This window comes from Megascapheus bottae, chromosome 15 (genome assembly GCF_031878675.1).
Source record: "Megascapheus bottae isolate mThoBot1 chromosome 15, mThoBot2.hap1, whole genome shotgun sequence".
In the NCBI taxonomy this organism is placed as follows: Eukaryota; Metazoa; Chordata; class Mammalia; order Rodentia; family Geomyidae; genus Megascapheus; species Megascapheus bottae.
Genome location: NC_143523.1, coordinates 12,246,986 through 12,267,155, shown reverse-complemented (window position 1 = coordinate 12,267,155; position 20,170 = coordinate 12,246,986). Strand labels below are relative to the sequence as shown.

The 20,170-nt window shown below is 38.4% G+C and overlaps 1 non-coding gene across 1 annotated transcript; it reads right to left on the bottom strand.

Annotated features, from left to right (window-relative positions):
* Window positions 1-19,960: 19,960 nt before the first annotated feature.
* On the bottom strand, window positions 19,961-20,065 carry LOC150053806 (U6 spliceosomal RNA). Its single transcript, XR_016537973.1, has one exon. It is a non-coding gene; the product is annotated as a U6 spliceosomal RNA (small nuclear RNA).
* Window positions 20,066-20,170: the final 105 nt, after the last annotated feature.

Below are 20,170 nucleotides of genomic sequence, written 5' to 3'. Positions count from 1 at the left end.
ATCTGTACAGGCATGGTGGCAATTTTTCTGTACAATAGAATTTTTTTCATTTCTTCTCAAAAGAAACTATGTACTGCAAAATGTGACTATCAACAGTTGCAAAACAGGCACACACATCTAGATAGATAGATAGATAGATAGATAGATAGATAGATAGATAGATAGATAGATAGATAGATACACCAGTCTTGGGCTTGAGCTCAGGTCCTGAGCACTGTCCTTGGGATTTCTCAAGGCTAGAGCTCTACCACTTGAGCCATAGCACCACTTCCGGCTTTTTCTATGTATGTGGTACTGAAGAATTGAACCCAGGTCTTTGTACATGCTAGGCAATAAGTCTACTACTAGGCCAAACTCTGGCTCAGAAAACATATTTTTAATTTTTTTCAAAGTCCTTGACCTCTATCTAATCAAGAATACTTTTGTTCATGGGTTGCTTTTCTGATTCTTCCTCCCAGAAACTTTGAAAACAGAACAAATGTCTTTTTCTCTTTAATTACAGAGATGAAAGAGGGAATCTATAGTCTCAATTAGGTATAAGAAATCCTATAGCTCTATTCTTCACTGTTTTACAGAGATGCCTTTCTCTTTTTTTTTTTTTTTTTTGCCAGTCCTGGGCTTGGGCTCAGGGCCTGAGCACTGTCCTTGGACTTTCTCAAGGCTTAGCACTCTACCACTTGGGCCTCAGCACCACTTCCAGCTTTTTTCTATGTATGTGGTACCGAGGAATTGAACCGGGGTCTTCGTGCATGCTAGGCAAGCCCTCTACCACTAGGCCAAACTCCCGGCCCACGATGCCTTTCTCTTTAGGCAAGGTAACTTGTTATTCATGATTTTCTTGTCCTCAAATGATCAGGGGAAGGATTGTAGAAATTTTAAAGAAGGCCCTGGGCAATGTTTTCCTCCCTAAATCTTTGGGGAGTTATAAAAACAAACAGATTACTGAACCTACAGGAGAACCTATCCTGAAGTCATTACATTTAACCATAAGCAAAATTTCACCTTGGATCATTAAGTTATAGAAGAATAAAAAGATTGCATTCTCAGAGCCAAAGAAAGCTAGGCAACTTGTAAGTCAAACAAGTAACATTTTACAATTCTAGAGTACTGACAGCAATTGAATTTAATAGACTTCTCACACATTCCAGGTTTAAAACTTTTCTCAGAGGACTAGTAGATCAACTGTCACATTAGACATTTAAGAAGAAAATAAATAGAATGAATCAATACTTTAAAAACAGTATTTTTTATTTATTCTTCTTTTATACACATTTTCAAATGCTGGAATTAAACCTATAGCCTCACATATACTAAGCAAAAAATTCTAACACTGAACTACACCTCCAGCATCACAGATACATTTTTAAATGGTCACAAAGAAAGAGGGGGAAAAGGACCAAACGTTTTCCTAACAGTTTGCTCAAATCAGATCCTTACCCCTGTGTAAGAGGGAAGTCTGGGTCATGCAATCAGGCTCAGAAATAAGGCAATGGCTTTTCTACCAAATTGGTCTGAGCCCTTGATTTGGAGCATTGTCTCTATTTGAATCTTAGACTCTAGCTAGATGGTTACCTCTGTCTGCACTCACCCTCTGGCTCTAGCCACCAGTGAAAATTGGAGAACCATCTCCAAAGCCCAGACTTCTATGGTTTTTGTCCTTGAGGCAAGTGCTCCTATTTAGATGAGTATAGATCAGACAAAATATAGCCATTCATAGGATTTAGGTAAATTTCACTTAAGATTTTTTCCCAAATATCTTTTTTTGCATTAGGAATATATGAGTTATATTAATAAATATTGTTTTCAAATTTCAATCTCAACAGGTACTTAAAATTACTTGCTTCCATAATTTTAGTGTTCCTTTTAATATTTTTCAGATATTATATACAATGAAACTCTTATTTTGTTAAAAAATAGATATAAACCTGTCCATCATGCTCTTTCAGAATTTCCTAACTAGAATTAATTTACAAATTATAAGGCTTGAATTACTGATTTCTTTTTTACGTTCAAATATTATATTTAGTTCTATCACCTTAACACTGACCTAAAAGATTTAAAACTAAATACATTACAAGAGGCTAAATAGTGATACCGATGAAGTTAAAATACTTGACTTCTAGTTGAGGAAATGTGAATATACATGAATAATTGAAATACACAAAAAGTAACATAAAATCAAAAGACAATAAGACCTCCATCATAATCTGTTAATATTTAGACACGGGTAGCACTAGTACATTAGAATAAAAATCATGAGTTTATAGTGAATATAATACAAAGTGTCACATTGTATTCAGAGTGGTGTTAAAGACTCTAGAGATAGATCGTGGCTCCCATCCTTGCTCATGGCATTCCATTCAAGTACTGAAGGGATGGCTTAGTATTTCCAGTAATCTCTTTTGCTGAAGATGATCAAAGTTACTTTCTGTCCTTTGCAATTAAGAATAACTCTCAATGATAGACTCAGTGCTGGGCATTTTGCTTATATTTATTTTCTTGAATATTCCTATAATGGGCAGTTGTGTGTGGGGGTAAGGTGTTCTATACATAATTTTGCATAATTTCTCACAAGTGGAATTACTTAGTCAAATAGTATGAATATTTTTCTGGTTCTTAATATAAATTGCATAAGTACTTTTTAAAGAGGATTATACCGATTTACATTTTGTATTATGTTATAGAAATACCACTGAAAAATATTATAAAAATTAGCTTCTGTTCAATAGGGTCTTATAAAGATGATATGTCTAAACTAATTGAAATTAGGAACACAGAGTGATATCAGTTTAGCTTTAAAATAATTTCATTGAATTATTTATGGGATCACATAGAATTATATCCAAACATGTATTTATAGGTTGATCTGTACCAAGCCTAGTTTTGTAACTGATTGCTTATTCAACTGAGTTAAATTTGTTTTTCATTTTTGGTAGCACTGGGTTTTGAACTCAGAGCTTCACACCACTAAACAGGTATTATACCAGTAAACTAAAGCCTCCCAACCCACAACGGACTTAAATCTGAAATAAGCTGACACTTGCTGCATGTTTAATAAGCATTTATTAGGAGCTTCTCATTATTCACTGAACTCATCAACAAGATTCTTATGTTATTTTATAGGTAAGAAAAGAAGACTTACAGTCCTGTAAGTTTCCTGAGGAGGAAAAATGGGCTGTATTGAGCTAGAACTTAAATACACATGTCTCTTTAAACTATTATAAAACTATCTCAATTGTCATTTTCTACAAATTTAGCAGTTTTGACTTTACAATTTAGTAGCAATCTTGGGGTATTGGTTCAACCTCTTTAAATCTTTATTTTCTTTTTTTTTTCTTGTGCTGGCACTGGAGTTAGAACTCAAGAGCAGAGCCCTCTCCCTTATCTTTTCTCTCAAGGCTGGTGTTCTACCATTTGACACACTCCTCCACTTCCGGCTTCTTGCTAGTAAATTAGTCTCTCAGATTTCTTTCCCCAGGCTGGCTTTGAATTCCAATTCATGCAGTAATTTGCCTACTTCACAGAACTTTGATGAGGAACATAGAGATAATGCGGGAAGGTGTTGTACCCACATAAAGCATCATGATTGTCTTAGAATAACACACACTATAAATATGTCTGGCTGCTATTAAAAGTCATAAAGAATAGTGGGCCCTGACTGGGGGGGGGGAGAAGGGGGGAAGAGATACCATTTTTTTTTCTGAATTCCTTATAGGAATTAGGAGATTTGGGAGATCAAGGCTACTTTATTAACAGTGAAGAATCAGCACTTTTATTAGTAATAAGAAATAGCTTACAAGGATCCTAGGGATCTTTCTTGACTTTTCTGCCTCCTACTTAGCTGAGCTGAAGGAAGCCATCTATGATGACTATATAAGATATTGTAAATTCTGCACCTACTCCTTAATGTCCCACACTGTGGCCATAAGACTCCCTTTAAATTGTCCTTTTTTTTTAAGTTTTCAGCATGAGTGTCAGCACTCATGCATGGACATCTGTTCTCTGCTCTATGTCTTCTACGATGTTTGGGCTACTTGTTATCTCTGCCTTGCTGTGGGGTCTCCTTCAGGCCTCATATAGGACAGCATACATTCTGTAGAAGGGCATTAGGAGACCAGAGCTAATTGGAACTTTGTGATTAGCTGTCATGGATACCTGGGCCTGTCAATAGTGGTCAATAAAGCCAGAAGGCCAAGTGTTCCCTCCTGCATACTGATGGCTGAGTCAGATTTCTCAACACAGAAGGGCTGTCCAGATAGTCAATTTTAGAGTAATACTGTGAGTTCTTAAGTGGTTAAAAATCCCTAACTGGTCTTTGATCTGAGCCTGGAGAATCCTTAGTTACGGCTGAGATTCTATTAAGATATTTTTGTCCTCAATATACACAGTCTCTGAGGGGCCTGTATAAGTTATAGCTAGTCAGCTGTTCCTTTCCAGTCTCCAAGAATAATTGGTATAAATCCTGTCAGGTTTAGAGAAGAGAACTTTTAAATACCTATCTCCTCCCCATTTCATTCTCACTGTGTCTCTGTTGAGCCCTGACCTTAACCTTCAAACCCACTCTTATCATGAAAACCAGGAGGTCTTTTGGAGCCACCTCCTTTCCTCCTGATATTCTATTGTTTTGACTGTTAACTTTAGTCCTAGGGCTGTCTTTTCAGTAAGTTTCTATTTTGACTAAAGTTGGCCAGGACCTACTTGCAGCCAAGAACTAATAAAACACCAGCTTGCAATGATCTATGTTGCTTCCAAACTTATGCAGCATTTCCTGTCTATTCCACCTACTAATCTTTAGTATTTTCTTCCTTTATTTGGGTAATTGCTTATGTGCACATCCCTACAAATAGAATGTTATCTTCTTAAGGATGTTGGATCATGGTCTAGCCATCTGTAGATATCATATAGCACCTAGCAGTGCTTTTCACAAAGGAAGTACTTGCTTGACAGACTGTTTTTGATTGATTGCTCTATTTTCTCCTTCTTTATCTTCAGCTATTTCCCAATTATTTCAAACAACTTCATGGAAATACTGGAGAAAGCACTTAGCTTTGCCTATAGCTACACTTTTATCCCCACAGCAATAATAAATGAAGACCCAGAGAAACAAATTTCAGTTCTACTATATTATCGAGCTTTTTGGCTTTCTGATATCTCATGGTATATGAGATCTATTACTTGATTATTTCTTTCTTTACTGCCATCCTGTGTACTTAGAAGGACTGAGTTCCTATAGAGAAGGAGTTAGCTATTGAAAAATCCAGTCATCATTAGCCAGGTATGGTGGTTTACGCCTGTAATCCTAGCTACTCAGGAGGCTGAGGTCTGAGGATCATGGTTCAAAGCCAGCCTGGCCACTAAAGATTGTGAGGCTCTCATCTTCAGTTAACCACCAGAAAACTGGAAGTGGGGCTGTGGCTCAAGGGGTAGGGTGGTAGCTTTGAGCTGAAGAGCTCAGGGACAGCGCCCAGGCCCAGAGTCCAAGCCCCATGACTGACAAAAAAGGGAAAAAATCCAGTCGTCATTTAATTTCATCACAACACTAAAAACTAAGTATTTTGTTGTGTTTCTAATAAGCAAATCTTAGCTAGGGATGTATACTTGGATAAAGACAGAGATAAGCAGACAAGAAAGGAGGGGTGTCTTTTTTTTTTTTTTTTGTCCTGGGCTTGAGCTCAGGGCCTGAGCACTGTCCTTGAACTTTCTCAAGGCTAGAACTCTACCACTTGAGCCTCAGCACCACTTCCGGCTTTTTTTCTACGAATTGAATCGGGGTTTTTGTGCATGCCAGGCAAGCACTCTAACACTAGGCCCAACTCCCAGCCCAATCCAGTGTCTTTAACAGCTTACTTAGTCACCAAAACAGAGCTGTTCCCAAGCTGGCTGCTCACGTGGTTCTGTCCACTGTAAATTGCTTCTCACTAGTGGTCATCCTTTTTCTTGACTTCTGGAAATGGGTCTCCCCTGTTTGCTTTTATTTTTGACTTGGATAATAATGTTTTCAGATTCTCTGAACATAATCTGTAGCCACTGGACTATGCTCCAAGAGCTCTTTCCTTTAGCTTATGTCAAGCACCCTTGTGGGGAAAAAGGCTTAGGTTAAAATAGATATTCTAAGGGTGGATCTTTTGAGAATGTGGCAAAATTGATTCCCATTTTGGAGCTAAAGTATGCCTCATTGAGAACCACACCCACCAAGCTGCCTTAGACTGTGGGGAGGCAAAATGCCTATTTTGCAAACTGTGTATGTTCTCCAAGAGGTTTGCTTAGGGGGCAGTATTGGTATCATCATTAAGTCTATGCTGTCTATGGAGTTAGTCTCATGCTGGTATCTGTGTTCTGATATGACTTTTCCCCTCTGGAACTCATGTTGAAATTTAATTGCCAATGAAAAGTCCCTAGAGGTTAAAGACTTTAACAGTTGATTAGGTCATGCGAACAGAGTCCCCAGGAATGGATTAATGCTCTTCCCAATGGGTTGAAGGTATTATTACAGGACAGGGTTGTTATAAAGAGATTCCATTATGATTCTTTTCTCTCTCCTATAGGTATTCCCTTTCACTGTTCTTCTATAAGAACTTACCACATTAGCACCATGCTTTTAGACTAGCAAGCCTCTAGCATGGAGCACTAAGTAAACTTTCTTCTTTCTAAATTATCTAGTCTCCTTTATTCTGTTACAGCATCAGAAAAAGAATCCATCTCTTTTCAGTGTCTTTCCTTCCTTTCTTCAGAAGTCAGTGATATCTTCTATTGATCTCCCATAGGAACATGAGTTCCTGACTCCTCAAACATCACTTAGTAGGCCTAACAGCCCCAGAAAGCCTCCTCTGCCAGAGCTCTGAAGCCTGTGATGTACTTATGAAAGCTGAACTTTTCAGATTAAACCTTGCTTTTGCAGGCTCTTTAGTTTTACTGCATAATTATGTTGAACCCACTGATAATTTGTCCAATTTTCCTGTAAGTCATTCACATACAATTTCCTCTCATGCAACACTTGGCTTTTCCACTACATATCTATTAATGAGAGCTGTGCTTCTCAAGTATAAATGTTTTATATGCGTGAAGGCTCTTGGCTTACATATAAAGGGATATTGAACAATGTGACCCAGGAATCTTTTCTTTACAATTCCTGCATATAAAGAATTCACTAGATTGGCTGAAATCTGACAATTTCTATGCTCACTTAAAACAGGGAAGAGGATTAGCTAAACAACAAAAAAGTATATCCATGCAATAAAAGAACAGTCTGGATTTGCCTAATATAAAAGCAAGATAAACAGTGAGAGAAAGCATTTCTTCAATCAGGTCATTGAAGTTCCTTCCTTCCTTCCCTTCCTTCCTTCCTTCCTTCCTTCCTTCCTTCCTTCCTTTCTTTCTTTCTTTCTTTCTTTTCTTCTCTGTCTCTCTCTCTGTCTCTTTCTGTCCCTGTCTCTCTGTCTCTGTCTCTTTCTCTGTCTCTCTGTCTCTGCACTCTCTCTCTCTCCCTCTCTCTCTTTTTCAGAAACTATCTTGACTGCAGTGAACAGTACTCACTTCTTTGGCTTTTGTATCTGAGCAGAAAGCTGGCCTTGCCACAAAAATCTCTTTGAGAACCTCTTCCATTCCTTCAAGGTTTTATCTAGTGGCTGCTTTTCTAATTCATTCAGTATTGTTTCTAACTCAGTCAGTATTGTTCAGGATTCATCTAGCTACAGGGAATTAAATATTCAATTTCCTTTGCCTTTCTGGACAACCTCATTCTTGTCCCTTACTTCTTATAGGAAAGGAACTTAGATTCCAGAACTTCCTTGCCATAGCTGATCAGGCTGAAGAAGAGGGGAGCCACAGACTGGCAGGAAGAATGTTGGTAGACTATGGTTAGGATGCTCAATGTACATATGTGAAGATGGAACGAGGACACTTGAGATGGGTTGGGATAGCTGGGAAGTATGGAGAACAATGAAAGATCAAGATGCTGGCTGACAAGTTGCACTGAAGCCCCTTTGTACAACTATTTAAAGACAAAAAAAAAAGAAAGAGAAAAGTACTCCCCTGTTTTTACTCAGATCCATTCTATTGTTAATTTGATGCACATACTCTGAGAGCCCTGGCAGGGCTCTGGCTACATATCCTGCCTGCCCTGTCTTCAGGGCCAGAGAAAATGCATTTGTTACAAGGTTGACCTCACAAAGCCTCATTAATGTTCTATGACTGGGAAGACCTTCTGCAAGCCATTCTTCTAAAGAAAACATGTACACACACACACACACACACACAGGGTCACACGCAGCCCCACAGCAACACAATTATGATGGCCGTTAGCATACTGCACCAGTTGTTTTCCTAGAATGTGTTACCCAGCATCCTCTCCAGACAGTGGATGTGGAAGACTTAGGTTGGAAAAGTGCATTAGCTTTTGATTAATGGTTGGATGAGGGCCAGTTAAATTTTTAAATCAGAATGAGCTTGCTGACTCAGGCTCCTTAGCAGCATAATGGACAGCCAGTCCTCAAAGCTTTCATTAAAAACGGGTTTCTGGTAACTGATGTCTAAAGAAATGAGTTGACACGAAATTCACTGAACTACTCAGCTTTCATTTAAAACAGAATATGTAATCTCAGAATCCAACTGGTCTCTTGAAATTTTCAGGTAAAATTAAATTAAGAAGCCAGCACTTATATATTGTGAAGAAAGGAAGCCTGTGGTAGCTTTGTGACTCTATCACTTTATCCTTTCAAAGCCTCTATTTAATTATGTTTATTGCATTTTAAGTGCAGCTGGAGTCGCTGATCTGCTGATAACAAAGTCTGGAATGGTTTGTGGGAGGTTTCCAGGATGTACCAGAGACTGATGAGATTTGAATATTATTTTTAACCATGGGTCCTCTCTCAACTCTGCCTTCTCATTTTTGTCTCGTTGCTTTGTTTTGTCCCTACTAATAGGAACAAACTGTGACTTTGCAGAAATCTCCCCAGAAATTCTGGCTGCAGAAAAGCCACTGAAATACCCCTGAACTTAGAGGTGGCTTTCATACGTTAGGAGTAATGATACTCAGCTTTTAGGCTGAAGCCTGTGGTTTGTCCACAGTCCTCTGCAATAACCCTAGAAGGGACATGACTTTCTCTTCTGTATTTCATGAAAGAAGGTAAATGATGCACTTTCCCATACCATAATATTTTGTTAAATTTCTAACATTGTAAGAGTACTTTTGAAAAGCTACTTTGCAAATGGGTTAGGTTCTTTGTGATCAGCTTGGAGCTGAATATTTCTTGTATAACTAACTTATCCTTGCAGGCAGCAACTGTATCTTTTTGTTCTGTTTTTTGAGACAGGGTCTTCTTATACAATTCAAGCTGATCTCCAATTTAGCCTCCTAAGTACTGGGATTATAAGAATGTTCTGCTACTCTAGCCAGCAATGAAATCTTTTATTCTTGTATTCTCCTCAGTCACTCTTCTGCCCCATAATTCCAAAAAGTCACTTATCAGGTGTGCTTGTGTGTGTGTGTGTGTTGCTGGAGTTGAACTCAGCGCCTTGCACTTACTAGTATTTCAATCTAGGGCCTTGTTGTACTTGCTAGGCAGATCCTCTACCACTTGAGACACACTCCCAGCCCTTTTTATTTTAGTTACTTTTCAGATAGAGTCATGTGCTTTTGGCCAGGGCCAGACTTAGATTGCAAGCTTCCCACCTTTGCCTCCTGGGTAGCTGGGGTTATAGACATGAAACACTGTACCAGGTCCAAGATTATTATAATATTCATTTTCTACAATGTGTAAAAGACATATTTTAGGGGATCATCTCAATCTATAAAGACCACACTGGCTTCTCAAGTACAGCACTAATTGCCAGATATATAATACATGACATATATATTATATATATGTGCATACCTGATTTGTGACTCTTTCAGAGGCAATAGTTGGTTAAAACATTGCTCAACAATAGCAACAAGATAGGCTAAATTCATCTTCCCCCTTTCTCTTTCTTTCCAAATTGATAATCTCTGCATGTGGCTAGAACTATAACATGTGAACTCAGCTCTAGAATGCAGTGTTCTGCCAAGTAAAGATTGAAGGAGAGGAAGCCAGCCTACCCAAAGAACATGAAGAAGCAGGCACTGGCTTGGAGAAGCCTGGTAGATTCCAGTCAGTTCAGAAATCCAAGTGCTTTCATGCTTGGGGTATAATGATCTTCTTATAAATCTGCAATAAATCCTTTCTCTTCTTTGCATCATAACCTAAATTATCCTTTTCTCTTGAAATCTAAGGAGGTGGTAAGTGATATAAAATTTCTCCTAGAATTTCCACTAGAAAAATAATGGTTGTCCTGGGCTGCAGGGAAGAAAGGAACAGGGATGTGTTGTTCGATGTATTCTTTTTGCAAGATGAAAAGTTGGGGATACTGCTCACACAGTAACATGAATGTACTTGACTACGATGGAACTGAATGCTGGAAAATGGTTAGGATGCTAAGTTTTGTTATACATACTTTACCAATTCAAATGTTCGTTACAGTCAGCTTTTCTTCCTCGCTACTGGAGTTCTGTTTAGTTCTGCCTTGCCCTCATGTGCACCGCTGATGTCACCAAGTGGATTGTCCCCTTCCATTCTCTTGGACTCTGGTCCCCTGTCATCTCCTCTGCTTGAACTGAGCAGTGAACTTTCCTAAAAGAGCATCAAAATTGTGCTGTGCGCCAACAGATACCTTCACAGGTATAATCCAGAATCAGGTTGAGGTTTCCCAGCTCATCACATGGCATCCAGAGACCCTTCAACCTTCTAGCTTGCTGACTTCCCAGGGGGAGGCAAATTCAGGCCAGATTGGCCTATCTCTGCCGCATCCCCAGGCCAGGGGTCACCCATGCTGTCACCTCCCCCCCTTTACCTCACTTAGACACCTTGCTTCCCCTCACTACATCTTTCAGAGCACAGTTCTAAGCCCATCAGTTCCATGAAACATTTTCTCTTAAGTCCTCTTGGGACATTTATTATTTGCGTTTTCTTATCATCCAGATGCATAAGTTTCCCCTTGTTCCTTTGCTAGTTAATACACTTCTACTTAATGATAGTACCTAGGCCTCATAATCTTTGCTCATTCCTATCCATCATGTTCATGGTAGATTCTGAATGAAAGCTGAGGAGAATAGGGACTGAGAATAGCTTGTCCTGCTCCTAAGCTCAGCAAGAATCAGTCTTGCAAAAGGCCTAACTACAAACTTTGGCTCTTCTCCTTCACCGTGTTCCTATTATCATCGATTCCTTGTCTCTGGGGAGTGATTCAACCACGTGCTTACTGTATGGATGATAGCTGCTGATGAATGTTCTCTTGCCCCACTCTTTTTTTGGCCTAGGTTCCTTGGCTTCCATTCAACTTCTCCCTAGTATTTTGCAGATGGTATATAACCTTCCTTTCTACCTACAACCTTTCTTAACTGTTAAGACTCCAGAGAAAAAAACAAATTAGAGGGCCAATCCTGTTCCCTCGACACTGGCAATTGGTTATGCAAGAGAGTTGTACAGTGTGAATGGCAATATAGGCTTGAGAATCAACAAACAGATAACTCCTAGTTACACTTCCTAAAATTTATTACTGGAAGTCTCCTTCTCCTCTTTCTCCTTCTTTCTCCTTCTCTTTCTCCTTCCTATTCTTCTTCCTCCCCCTCTTCATCCACCTCCACCTCCACCTCCTCCTCTTCCTCTTCTTCTTCTTCTTCTTCTTCTTCTTCTTCTTCTTCTTCTTCTTCTTCTTCTTTTCTCACTACCACATGGTTCTTTACCTATGAAATAGAGATATGAGAACTGTTATAAAGAAGTCAATGAGTATATATATATATGTATATATATATATAATGTGATTAATATAATACCTGACACTGAACAAGCAGTAGCCATTGTAATTGTTATTGGTACTTGTAGTGGCAACATTGAGTTATATGACATACTGGGAGAAGCAAAACATGAAACCAGAATCCTTCATAAGTTTTCTCCATTCTATGAGCTTTTTCATGGTGTTTCCCAAAACAATGATTGGGTCAAGATAAAGAACATCTAGAGATGACTTATTATAGATTTGGGATCTGAAATTGATTAACTGGATGCATCCAGGTATGGCACAGGGAGATAGAAGGAGATTAAGAACTCTGGTTTGCTGAGGACAGAAAGCAAAGTAGTTCTAGTAGAGGTCAGAAGAGATTTTTTTTTTTGCCAGTCCCTGGGCTTAGGCTCAGGGCGTGAGCACTGTCCTTGGGCTTTCTCAAGGCTGGTGCTCTACCACTTGAACCACAGCACCATTTCCATTTTTTTTCTGTGTACGCGGCACAGAGGAATTGAACCCAGGTCTTTGTGCATGCTAGGCAGGCACTCCACCACTAGGCCAAACTCCTGGCCCCCAGAAGAGATTTTTTTCATATATTTTTTATTGTAATTAATAGAAGGGTTACATGATATTTGCCAGATAGATGGTGCATTAATTCTCATACATTGATACCCTTTCACATGTCTTGGTCCCCATTTTCCCCCCCCTCCCACCCCTCATCTTGTTTTCCCCCCTTCCCTATCCAATTTCAAATAACCAAATACAAATATATCCAATATATCAGGTAACAAAGTGAGATACTGTAACAATATGAGATAACCAAGGGATAGCAAAAGAGATGAGAGATAACATAGTACCTTAAAGAACAGCAATCATTCATTATATGGCTTATGTTTCTATATCCTAGAGATCCTTTCATTTAGCATCATACTATATAGCCTTATGTATCAAGGTTTTGCTCTATTGAAGCAACCTTGGGCTCTCCTAGCAGAGATTTGCAATAGAGAGATTTTTTTTTTAAGAAGGGATAACTACAGGGAGCAGGTCTTTCCCTTTTAGTCCTGTATCTCCTGACTTCTGCATGACTTTATTTTCTCTTTGCGATGACTGATAACATCTCTTAGGTCTTACTGTTTTAATTCTACAAGCAAAAATGTAAAGCTGCTTCTCCTCCAGTTTCACACTTTTAAAAAAAATCTCAGAGAAGAACAATATTAGCTCACTTTGGGTTTCATGTCCAACCTTGGAGAAATCTCTTTGAGCAGTGGACTTCAGATCCAGGATGAATAGTTGCACAAGACCCACAAAAATGGTACACAGGAGGAGGTAGTTAAGGTGAATAAAGATCTCCACTGACCTAGTAATGTGTGGGCCTGGGAAACCATGCACTCAGAGCCAAAATGGACCTGGAAATTTTCCTTTAGGCAAATGAAAACCCACATTCTTCAAGCTCAGAAATTTTCCATCCTCATTGGGAGAAGTTTCCATGGAGAGCCTAGCTTCGTGGGAGAGAGTAGGAAGAAAACAGTGCATGCCATTTCTCACCAGAGCCCCATCCTCAGTGCTGCTTTAGTCCACTTCTTCCCATGACTCACATTCTATTCTGTATTCCTATGGCTTCTAGGCTTCTTTTTCCTTCTGTGCTGCTTAAATTCCCTTCTCCAAAAGGGACTCTATTAAAAGGAACATTAGCCAAGTGGACTAGTTTGATTATGTGCTGATTTAACTCATGATCATATACCTAGGAAAGAAAATGTCAGGCACACTTTAATAGCTGCTCATATAAAACACCAAGTACAAAGACTCAAATGGCAGGCTTTCCAGTCATTTACAGACAAATGGAAACTGACTTTACTGGTATAGGCAAGGAAAAAGTACAGTGAAGAGTAATACCTGATGTCAATCATGGCAACATCAGTATTCAGTATCAGTTTTGTCTGGGGAGACCATTGCAACTGGAGCACAGGAGAAGGCACGAACTCAATAGAGCAGTGTCTGTCTATGTTTAGGGATTTTGGTAAATGGTGAGAGAAAGCAAATACATAAGTAAGTATCTCTCTTTTTTTTAAATGTTTGAGACACAAAGTATTTTGAATTTTGATTTTTTTGACTTTGGAATATACATATATAAAAGTTATCATGGAGACAGGACACCAGTCCAAACATAGTTTTTTTTCTTCACGGTTATAGTTTATCTTAAAAAGTGAAAGTAAAGGTCAAATATAATGAATGATTGTTGTCCTTAATGTACTACGTTGTCTCTCATCTCCTTTGCTGTCCCTTGGTTATCTCATATTGGTATAGTATCTCACTTTGTTATCTGTTATATTGAATTTATTTGTATTTGGATATTTGAAATTTGATAGGGAAGGGGGGAAAACCAAGACGGGTGGGAGGTGTGGGGGGGGAGGGAAATGGGTACCAAGACATGTGAAAGGGTATCAATGTATGTGAATTAATGCACCTTCTATCTGGCAAATATCATGTTACCCTTTTACTAATTACAATAAAAAAAAAAGAAAGTAAAGGTCAATCAGAAGAATGAGTAGTGGGACCAGAAATCAGTTGTCTGTCCTCCTAGTCCTGGTATGGACTTTTTTGTTTTGTTTTGTTTTGTCAGTCATGGGAATTGAACTTTGGGCCTGGGGTGTTGTCCCTGAGCTCTTCAGCTCAAGGCTACCCCCCTACCTCTTGAGCAACAGTGCCACTTCCCATTTTCTAGTGGTTAATTAGAGATAAGAGTCTCACAGATCTTTAGTGCCCAGGCTGGCTTTGAACTATGATCCTTAGATCTCAGCCTCCTGAGTAGCTAGGATTACAGGTGTGATCCACCAGGTCTGGCTGCTTTGTATTGCTCCTCCCCACCTTTTTTCCCCTCCCTCTTGGCAAATAGTCAGATGTTGATTGGTTTGTTTAAAACAAGCCAGACCCTCCTCTGAGTGGTGACTTGAAGGAGACATGGCCTGGCTTATGGTAAGGCCCGAGACCCTCCCCAGGGAGGTGGCCACAGGCTGGGGGGTGGGGCAAGCTGGCGAAATGGTTGGTTGGTATTTTCCTTCATTTCCCACTTCTGAGTTTTTCTGACTGCTGTCAGCATGTGGGAGCATCTGAGCTCTTCCGGCTTCTTCCTGCTGTGTGCGGGTGGTTTTAAGTGATTGGAGGGATGCTAGTCTGTAGGTCCTTCGTAGTTACTTCTTATATCCCCAGTTATTTGTAGTCTAAGTTGATCGAGATGAGAGAATACAAACTTTGTTAGAAATTTAAACACCCAGGGCCCAAGCATGAGGAGAATGAGCAGTACTTCACACTTGGTCCCAAGTATTTTTTCATGCATATTTTATATATATATATATCTGAAGGTAATTTCATACACTATTTTTATTGCTACTGCTCTTTTTTTTTTTTTTGGTGATACTGTTGTTTGAACTTAGAGCCTTATGCTTGTAAGGCAGATACTCTAGCACTTGAACCACACACCCAGTCCTTTTTTTATTATTATTGGCTGAAATGGGGTCTTGAGAACTATTTGGCTAATCTGGTCTTGAACATCAGTCCTCCTCAATAGCTAGGATTACAAACTTGAGGCACCCAGCTGGGAACTAAATTTTCACCATGTACCATGGAGAGCTATGATTATGATTATAAAACATTGTTCTAGGTACTAGCTCAGCTTTAGTAAAATATTGAAGTGCATTAAACTGTGGGACCATGATTTAAGCTTTCTGATTTAATCTTGGTTTCCTTATCTAAAAACAGATTATGTTAATAAAAATATCTAGGCTTTATGCCAGATGATTTATGTATTTTGCTTCAATTAATCTTCCTTTCAACCCTACAAGTTGGGTGCTATTATTGTCTTTATTCTATAAGACTCAAACCTAGATCATTTTTATTCATTCCTTTGCCTATTGCCAGGAAGAATAGAAGTAATGCCTGGAAAGGACCCAGCACATATTCTTGATGTTGAATGGATGGCAGCAACTGCTATATTTGCAATACTAACAGTATGCCAATGCAGCATGGCTAAAATGCAGACCTTGAGACATATAATTTCTAAGGCTTCTGAAGATCCGCCATTCCATGATTTCAGTATATTGGTCTATAGTATGTCCTGAAGGTAGCTTTTAGAAAGACCACGGTGGCAACTGAGTTTAACTTTTTCAATAGGAAATTAACTTTTTTTAATAGACAAAGATAAATAAACATTTGTAATATAGTTATAGATGATAATGTTATCTCAAAAATATCTATTAACATGTGTTAATATAATGCCGTGAGGGGAGAGAAGCAACGTATTTCATCTGCCAGTTTATACGGTAGTTATTAAGTATGTGTGTGTGTGTGTGTGTGTGTGTGTGTGTGTGTGTGTGTAAAATCATACTCAGCTATTAAAATCCTTTATAGAATCAGTTAGGCTCCAGTGATTGTAATCCTAGCTACTCATGAGCCTAAGAGCTGAGGATCATGGTTCAAAACTAGCTCTTGAGACTCTTGTCTCAGATTAATTGCCAAAAAGCTAGACATAGAGATGTGGCATTAGACTTGAGCAAAGCAAATGCTAAGGGACAGTGCCCAAGCTCTTAGTTCAAGTCCCATGACTGACATTAAAAAAAAAAAGCCAGGCGTGGTGGCTCACCCCTGTAATGCTAGCTACTGGGGAGGCTGAGCTCTGAGGATCGTGGGTCAAAGGCAGCCCAGGTACTAAAGACCATGAGACTCTTATCTCCAGTTAACCACTAGAAAATCAAAAGTGGTACTGTGGCTCCAGGGGTAGGGTGGTAGCCTTGAGCTGAAGAGCTCAGGAACGGTGTCAGGCCCAGAGTTTAAAAAAAGAAAAATCAACAAAAGACATTAAAGGTTTAAAGATGGTAGCCTGAGACTTGCTTATATACTCATTAGTCTTATCCTATGATTTTATGAGGGAAATGTGATCTAATTTGCATCTCTTACAGTGTCATGTTTAAATAGAAAGCTCCTGTACAAATCTGTATCATCTGGAAATATATTTGATCTTGAAATATATTTAATCTTCTGTTACTCCTCAAATCCTCAAACAGTACCTTGAATTGGTTTTGTGGGATAAAGACAGAAATGAGAAGGTCAGATCACTGGAAATTTCAGGGTTTTTTTCCCCCTTTTTTAAGCATCAGAAATGTAAGACTTTCTTTCCTGCTTCTTTAGGGCTTATTTCTTTGACTTCTTGAATGTGGGTATTATCCTTATCTTCTCTCTTTTTAGTCGAGTAAAGTGAGCTTTAGAACCATTAATAAAACAAGAAAAACAACTTTGTTTCTCCTTACAATTTAGAGATTCTGACTCCTTCAGAAGAACAAATGCATCTATTTAGGTCTGAGTCCCTTGAGTTGAAACCTTTCATCACAGAAACCACATTTGATCTGTCTGGGGTATAAATTGTCACCGAGGAAATAGACTCCTTGTTGGAATTTACAAACTGGATAGCCATAGATAGGTTCTGATGCTTCTTAAATGGAATAAACAAGTTTCATTAAGATACATACATGATTGGAGACAGAGGAAAAGTTAAGAGGTCATCAGAAAAGTTAGGTGTTAAGCCTAATCTTAGGGCCACACCAAAAAATAATTGTGCTAGGAGGAGGTCTCCATGTAAGCATTCCATGGACAATGCCAAGAGGCCTTCCCAACCCGATTTCTCCTGTTGTCTTAGTATTCAACCTTCCCTTAGTGTTTGTCTTGACTAATGTTAGCATGATAGTTCCTAAGGTCTTTCTCCTAGCTGACATTCAGCTGACTTAAAATCCCTTGCTAGGTGCTAGGAGCTTCCTGGGGATCTGAAAACAACAATAAATTGTTTTTGGTTTTTTGATTTTCACAGGATTGTTTCCGATTTAGAAGCTATTCCTAGTAGATTTTGCATACTGTATCTCCTATACTCCTTCTGACATGAAGTCAAAATTGAGAGCCATATTTAAAAGCTCAAGAAGGGATCCTGGTAGGGAGAGTTTGCTTTTCCTGGGGATCTGGAAGAGCAGAAAGTTAATAATACCTAAAGAGTATAATAATAACAGTAACAGTAATAATATCCACAATCATCATATTATTAATATTATTAGCTTTAAATATGTTAACTAATACTCAACAATGAGAAAATTAACATCACTATGGATATTCCCACTTTACAGATGAAGAATCTAAGACACCAGAAAGTCTCTTAAGTTTCCAAACATGTGAATACTGTAACTGGGATTAAATATTCTTGAGGCTCACACCTACTGCCCCCCACCCCGCCATTAAAGTCACAGTAGGTGCTGATGGATAAAGCAGACTTACTGCTCACATCTTAGCTCTTACTTTTTGGCCTAAGACATTCATACTTCATTGGCCTCTACCTGAAAATCAAGATATACCTAATAAAGTTGACTTTTGCCCCATAAACGAATCAAAAGACCCTATTTACTTCTTTTTAAAGCAATGTAAATTATTTTTTCAAAAATTTGCTGTCATTTTTAAGGTGAGGAACAGAAGGATTACAGTTCTATAAGCCAAGTAATGTGCACATTTCCTGTTGTACAGTTTCTTCCCTTCCCTCGCTCCCTCCCAGTCCCTCCTTCCCATCTCCACCCATGACTTGTATAGTTCACTTCATCAGTGTCCAGTGAGCGCCCCTGCTGGACTTTTCACCCTTTTCCCCTCTAGTTCTGTTACCCCCACCCCTATACTCCTGAAGAGCAATGTAAATTATCAACCAGCCTACTGTGATTCCTTTTGGAATGTAATTTGTAGAATAAATTCATGGCATAAATTAGTTTCATAAGTTTTTCATAATTGTTCATCAATCAGTGTGTGATGTAAGATAAAGCAATAAGAGTTTTCCCCCAAAGAATGGTCTTTCCGTTTGTGACAAATTATTCTTGGCAATGTAATTAGCCAGTTGGGTTATTGAAACAGATGGGAAATGTTTCTTCCAAAATTTCAGAACTGAAGTGATTCTTATTCTGTCTGGTGATAAATGTCAATTAAAATAGTTCTCCCTTCACAGGAAAAAAATAAGAAAAAATTAGTTTAAGGAAATATCAACTCTGATTGCCAAGGGAAATTTGTTTCTGCAGTAAAACAAGCAAAACAAATCAGATTCCTTAAAACTAGGAACAGTTTGTCTTCTGAAGTCAAGTTCACATCTGGAGATTTTTATAAATTTCATCAAAAAAGTTCTGTTTATTTTTTAAAGCATCATAAAGAAGAGTTTTCTTGTTTGTTGAATTTTATCTAAAATATCACTTTCAGCTAGGTCCTGTCACAGCTCCTACGTGGTTGGAAAATGACTCGTGTGTTGATAAGGATTCAGAGATCTGAGATATTAATTAAGGCCAGCATTGTGAGGGATACACAATATTGTTTGTGAGCTACGTGTAATGCCCATTACAATAGGAATAAACAATGGGCAGTGCTGACAAAAGTAGGACAAATTTAAAATTTCTGGTAGGCACAATGTGTTTGTTAATCCTCTTCCAAAAATGAACCTGGGTCATATTTAAAGAATTCTATTTATACTTGGCATTTTTGTCAATTTTGTATTAGCATACATTAATTATACAAAGTAATGCATTTCATTGTGACATTTTCATACTTGCATGGAATGTACTTTAATAATATTCACCCTTTCTATTACCTTCTTATCCTCATCTACTCTTTCCTGTACCCTTTTCAAATCCCTAGCAGCTCCTTTTTGACTTTCATGGACTTGCTTCCCAACATACAAAAGAAACCACATGACACTTGTCTTTTTGAACCTCACTCTAACTTATTTTACAGAATAGGCTAATCATCATTTTCCTGAAAATGGCATAATTTCATTTTTTTGGTTGAATAAAATCCCATGATGTATATTTGCCACATTTTCTTAATCCATTCATCTGTTAATGGACATCAAAGCTGATATCATATAATTTATCAAATGCAAATAGAACTATTATAAACATGAGTATGCAGGTATCTATACAGTGCGATGGCTTTTATTTTTGTGGGAATATATTTAGAAGTGTGTAGCTGGATTATATTGTAGTTCTGATTTACCGAATATCTTCCATCCTGATTTCTATAGTGTAAATTAATACTGTGCTAACATATAGTCCCACAAACAGTACATGAGCCTTTCTTTTTCCTTGGCACCTCACTAACATTTTTTAAAAATATGGACTGCATCACAGATTTGCATATCTTCCTTGTTCAGGGGCCATACTAGTTCTCTCTGTACCATGCCAGTTTAGTATGTGCCTGCCAAAGTGAATGCTCAAAGGAATTTTTCACTGTGCTGTCTGCTGTGGTTTTTCAGTGGGTTAATCCACTGATGAGCTCAAAACTGAATGAGTTCATAACTGATGGAATCTTCTTAGAG